Genomic DNA, 5,900 nt, shown 5'->3' with positions numbered 1-5,900 from the left:
CTTGTGTTGAAATTTCTGAAACTTGTGTTGAAATTTCTGAAACTTGTGTTAAAATTTCTGAAACTTGTGTTAAAATTTCTGAAACTTGTGTTAAAATTTCTGAAACTTGTGTTAAAATTTCTGAAACTTGTGTGGTTTCATACAAACTTGTGTATAACCATCAACAAAAACTTGTGTTGTATTTTTCCCCAATTTATATCCAGTATAGCAACCTTTCTATGCAGGACCCCTCTCTTTGCTCTGTTAGACCTGTAAAGTTTGATAAAAGAAGGAAACAAAAAAAAAATTTGTAAGATTATTATTTATTCATAAAATCATAGGAAAAAGTAAATTAATACATCAAAATAGATATTTGAAATGTTAACAGAAAAACAGAGAATTCTAATACTAATTATATTGTGTTATATATAATGACCCCCCCCCCCCCCACTTTACCCATCACAAAATATAAAATAGCTATTTAAATTGTTCTTTACCCCAAAACAAGAACTGAGAATATAAAGATATGTACACAGTATCCCTACCCCACACCCCAAAATATATAATTCAAATATATCTAAATTTAATAACATCCAAACCAAGCACTAATAAGATTAATTATGCACTAAATTGAAACAATTTCAAAAACTAAAAAGTGCTACAAAATCATACTACAAGTGATTTGTGAGGCATCTAGAAATAACTAGCATACACAGAAAACTAACAAAAGAAAAATGCACTATTTTGCAGGAGTAATAAAATGATGTAGAGCCTTTTCCTCATTATAAAAAAAACCCAAACAAAATGAATATTTTATAAATAAAAGAAGCAAAGCATCAAGATTACAGAATTGAAATAAAAAAATATCATATGTACAAAAAATTTATATACAATCACAAGTCATAAGCCACAGTGGTTCAGTGAGTATAAGGCGTTGGCCGAGAAATTTCAACTGGATTTTCCGGCATAGTTCCCACTTTTCAGTAGTGTTGGATATGGCAAGGGATAATTGGGTACAAGTCTGGAATCAAAAGAGAGAGAGAGAGAAATGGGGTTTAACGTCCACTCGACACAAACTAGGTCATTTCGGGACTAACATATGGTTTAATTTTATTTCAATAATTCGCTTGCGCGTAGGGGTCTTTAGCAGTGGGAGGAAACCGGAGGTCCCGGAGAAAACCCACAAGATTGCACAGGCGACCCTACTCCTTGTCTACAACCGGGATTCGAAACCATGCCAGTTGACTCAATGACAGGCCGTATGATACAGCACACACGTGCTAACCATTCGGCCACCACCCACCCCCCAGAATCGAAACCAACCCAACTGCGTTCACTTTGAAGAACCCTTGAAAATTGAATTATTTGACTCAATGACAGACCTTCTGATCAAATGTGTGCGTGTTAACCATTCGGACCCCTGAGTTCCCTTTAAAGAACCCTTGACAGTTGAAATATTTGATATAAGGGTAGGGTAGAATCACTCTAAGAACACAGAAAAGCAGGATATTAAACCGTATTTCATTTCATAAGCAAGGGAAAGTCACCTTAATGTAGGTCAAGGTTTTTTGTAATTCTGGGTGTATTTGATCTACATTTGGTTTCTAGTAATGCCTATTAAATACTTTATGATTTCTGACCAAATTCTAAATGATTTATATGTCACTTTACTTGCTATATTATACATACATATTTGAAGAGAATTAAAATCTAATTGTGTTTTGGAAGAAAATTTAACATTAATAACAAAAAATAAATATTTAAAAATTGGGTCAAATGCATTCTTTCCCAGAAGTATAAAATAAATTGATGCTTGGGTTCTCTTGTTATCATGCATCAAATACTCTTTCAAGGGTGTTCCAGCCTAAAAAATAAAAAGTAGGCAATAAGAATACAATGTTTAAATAAACAATTTATTTTGCCACATCGAGACTGAGTCTCTATTTGGTTTCAACTTTGCGTAACGCTTATTGTGTCTTGTCCACTTAAAGACCCAGGCAGATTATTATGCTCAAATCAAATGGATAAAAGAGAGAAAAATGAAATGAAATGGGGTTTAACGTCCTACTGTTCAACTCCTATACTCGGCTAATGAAGACGGGCATATGCCACACAGTGTGCTATGAGGGAAATTTTGCCCGGGCAGCGGCACTATCGTCTACTCTTATATCGAATTCCAACTGCCAGGGGATCTTTTACGTGCATTCCAAAATTCGTCTCATCCGAAGGACTAGACAGCTGTCCTTGTCAGGCTAAGTCAGAAAAAAGTCTTGAGATTTGGGACTGAAGTCTCATAATAGGTCAACTATTCACCCAGTTCATACATGTATTGTCTGCAAATCTAGATTCCCTACTACATCATGGCAGCACCTATTTACTTGGCAATGTCTAATTATTTTTGGACCCATTCTTATTTTATTTCCATTGACAACAAATTGGATATTACCCTTTAAAATCTATTGAAATCTATTTGAAAAGTAAAATATTGTCCATCATTATTTTACTGCTATTTACTGTAAAAATTACACATAGGCCCTATCACAACTTGAAGGAAATCAATGGATGTGATTGGCAAAAATCAAGCATGCCAAGTACTTAAAATAGCAGAGTCCTAGGCATTGCCCCAAGAAGAATAACTAGATTACCAAGCAAGTGTATAAAACTACTTCCTGATTAAAAATACAAATATGTATGTTACTTACATTTTGCCTGATTATCAAGCTCTGTGAGAAAAGTTTCCACAATATGAATAGCCATTTCCAACTGTTTTTATCTTTCTGATGTAGTTAACTGCGAAAAAAAACATACATGTATTAGATGACTTAAATTGACTCAACAGTTAAAAGATGAAAGTTTTAATTTACAGTATATATTTTACACAAATTTCTGGAGAGAATTAAAATATAATTGTGTTTGAGAGGGATATTTAACATTAAAAACAAAAATAAAATATTTAAATAACAGGCCAAATGCAACAGATAACTTATTAGCTTTTACAATCACTACATTCTTTTTCAAAATTATAAGGAGATCACGTGGCTACGACGCTGGCTCGCTAGCCTGGAGGTCGGGTGTTCGATCTCTGAATTGGCTGAGAAAGTTCATCCAGATTTTCCGACGTGTCTTCCCCTTGTCAGTGATACAAGACGGAGGACCTGACAAGGACAACTGTCTAGTCGTTCGGATGGGACGAAAAACCGAGGTCCTGTGTACACATTGGCGTGCACGTAAAAGATCCCTTGGCAGTTTGAATTCGATATAAGAGTAGGCTGTAGTGCCGCTGCCCGGGCAAAATTTCCCTCATAGCACACTGTATGGTGTATGCCCATCTTCATTAGCCCAGTTTATGAGCTAGGATGTAGGATGTTAAACCCCATTTCATTTCATTTTCAAAATTATAAAATAATTTGATGGCTTAATATTCAAGTATTATGACCAGGTAGAATTAGAGCATAGTTAATTTGAGGCCCCAGCCATTATAGATTAGCCAGAATCCTAATTAAAATAAACTCTGTAATTATATTAGAGAGACATTGTTTCATAAATTATTATCTATTGTAAAGTTAATCCAGTAAGGTATTAAGGATTATAAAGTTAGGGTAACTAAGAAACAAAGCTAAGGTATAAAAGTCCTGAAAATTGTATATATTAGAAAAAGGCGAGTTAACCACAGGCAGGCAGCGGGACATACTGAAGGGCAGGTCTCTGATATAGTGACAAGTTATTTCTTAGATGCTGTTCCTTATTACGTTACCTAGCCTGTGGGTCAGTATTATATGTATATATTATCATTGTCAGATATTGTTACAGAATATAAGATTATACTAAGAGAAGTGAGTTATTGAATTATTGTATGTTCAATCGTACACCTCCAACTAGATTGAACATACAACCCATCGTCGAAGGTTGGACTATAAGTAGGTCCATAAACCCCGGATGATAGTATATGGTTGAGTTGGCAATAAATATACTTTCTACGGTTCAGAATTATTAAATAAACAACTTATTTTTCCACACGTTGAGTCTCTATTTTGTTTCAACTTTGCATAATACTTATTGTGCCTTTTCAAGTTACAGACCCAGGTAGATTATTATGCCTCAATGGGTCAGAAGCCAGAACAAAAGTTTGAAAAAAAGACAATAATGAAAAAATAATCATTTGATTTACCAATTATCTCCACTAAGGCAATTGTGAATACAGTATTGCAAACAGTATTACAATATGATATTAATTATATTTTACAAATTCATGCATTTGAACGCTTCATAATAATGATTATGAAAGGGTGTAACATTGCATCCATCTTATAGTTTTGAAGTAATATATCAAAACTGTATATCAACCAAACAAGCCTGCTGAGTTTCATGTTGATCGTATTTGAAATGGCATAGCGCTAGACTATGCCCCAAAAGAAGAACTAGATTACCAAGTGTATAGAGAGAGAGAGAAATGGGGTTCAACGTCCACTCGACACAAACTAGGTCATTTCGGGACTAACATATGGTTTAATTTTATTTCATTAATTCGCTTGCGCGTAGTGGTCTTTTGCAGTGGGAGGAAACCGGAGGACCTGGAGAAAACCCACGAGGTTGAACAGGCGACCCTACTCCTTGTCACGTACAACCGGGGATTCGAAACCACGTCAGTTGACTCAATGACAGGCCGTATGATACAGCACGCACATGCTAACCATTCGGCCATCCACCCCCCCCCCCACCAAGTGTATAGAACCAGTTAATGATTCAAAAAGCAAATATGCATGGTACTTACATAGCCTTTGTCTGATAAGCAACATCTGTGAGAAAACGCTTCCACAATATCAATAGCCCTTTCCAACTGTCTTGATCTTCCGAGGTGGGTAACTGAAAAAAAATATGCAATGTATTAGTTGGCTTAAATTGACTAGACAGTTTTGATTAAGTCAAAAAATGTTAGTAGGCCATAGTGTCGTTGCCCGGACAAACATTTTCTCTTAGCACACTGCATTAGACCAGTCAGAGCTGAACAGTAGGACGTTGTCTTTAAACCCCATTTCATTTCAGGTAATCTAGTATTTTTCTAGTAAGATTGAAGTCTCTCTACTTTCTTTATATGTAAATATCATATTTGAAATAAGCCATACTTTTATTCAATATGGGGTGGGGCTGATGGTCTAGTAGTTAATGCATGCACATGAAATCACAGGGTCTGTCATTGTGTTAAGTGGCATGGTTTCGATTTCAAGGAGTAGAGTCGCCTGTCCAATCTCTTGAGTTTTTTCTCTGGGTCATTCGATTTCCTCCGTTTGCTAAATAGTAAAATACCCATACCCGCAAACGAATTATTCATATTAAATTTAACCTTACCTGTCCTTTTTCCCGAAACGACCTAGCGTCTGTAGGCTAAGTAGAATGGAACAGTGTGCAGGGAAAGGGTGGAAACGGAAGTAAGCTAATCGTCGTCGTAGTTGATTACCGGTATGCATATAGGCATAGCTTGGACTACTTGATTCTTCAAATACAAGTACATGTAAGGCCTTGTTTTATGTCATTTTTCTCTCTCTCTGTTGCATGTAAGAGTCATATAAATACTTTACTTAATTGGGATTGTATGTTCACATACACTAATCATTGTAGGACATTGGTAAAAACAAAAATAGAAAATATAAAAATTAAATGAAATTGTTACCAGTTTTTCTTCAATTCAATGCCAATGGAGTCCTTGAACGGTAAATTCTCAATAATTGCTGTAAGGTGGAAAGAGTCATATCATCACTGACTGGAAAAAATAATGAAACTATAGAGAAACTAGAGAGACTGATTCTAGTTCCATTATTTATTAACTGTGACTGAATCAGGAAAATAGGGGCCTAATAATATTACACAGAGTCAGAGGTTGAACGGAGAATTGGGGAAAATATCTGCTTAATTGATTTAAGGTT

General features: G+C 35.3%; 1 long non-coding RNA gene across 1 annotated transcript; it reads right to left on the bottom strand.

Moving 5' to 3' along the window:
• Positions 1-469: 469 nt before the first annotated feature.
• On the bottom strand, positions 470-5,438 carry LOC126811091 (uncharacterized). Its single transcript, XR_007675383.2, has 4 exons — positions 5,326-5,438; positions 4,751-4,842; positions 2,682-2,769; positions 470-1,843 (listed from the first exon to the last, which is right to left on the bottom strand). It is a non-coding gene; the product is annotated as an uncharacterized LOC126811091 (long non-coding RNA).
• Between the last annotated feature and the right edge of the window lie 462 nt (positions 5,439-5,900).

This window comes from Patella vulgata, chromosome 8 (genome assembly GCF_932274485.2).
Source record: "Patella vulgata chromosome 8, xgPatVulg1.2, whole genome shotgun sequence".
NCBI lineage: Eukaryota > Metazoa > Mollusca > Gastropoda > Patellidae > Patella > Patella vulgata.
The sequence above is the reverse complement of the archived record's forward strand: the minus strand, read 5'-3'. Positions and strand labels throughout refer to the sequence as shown.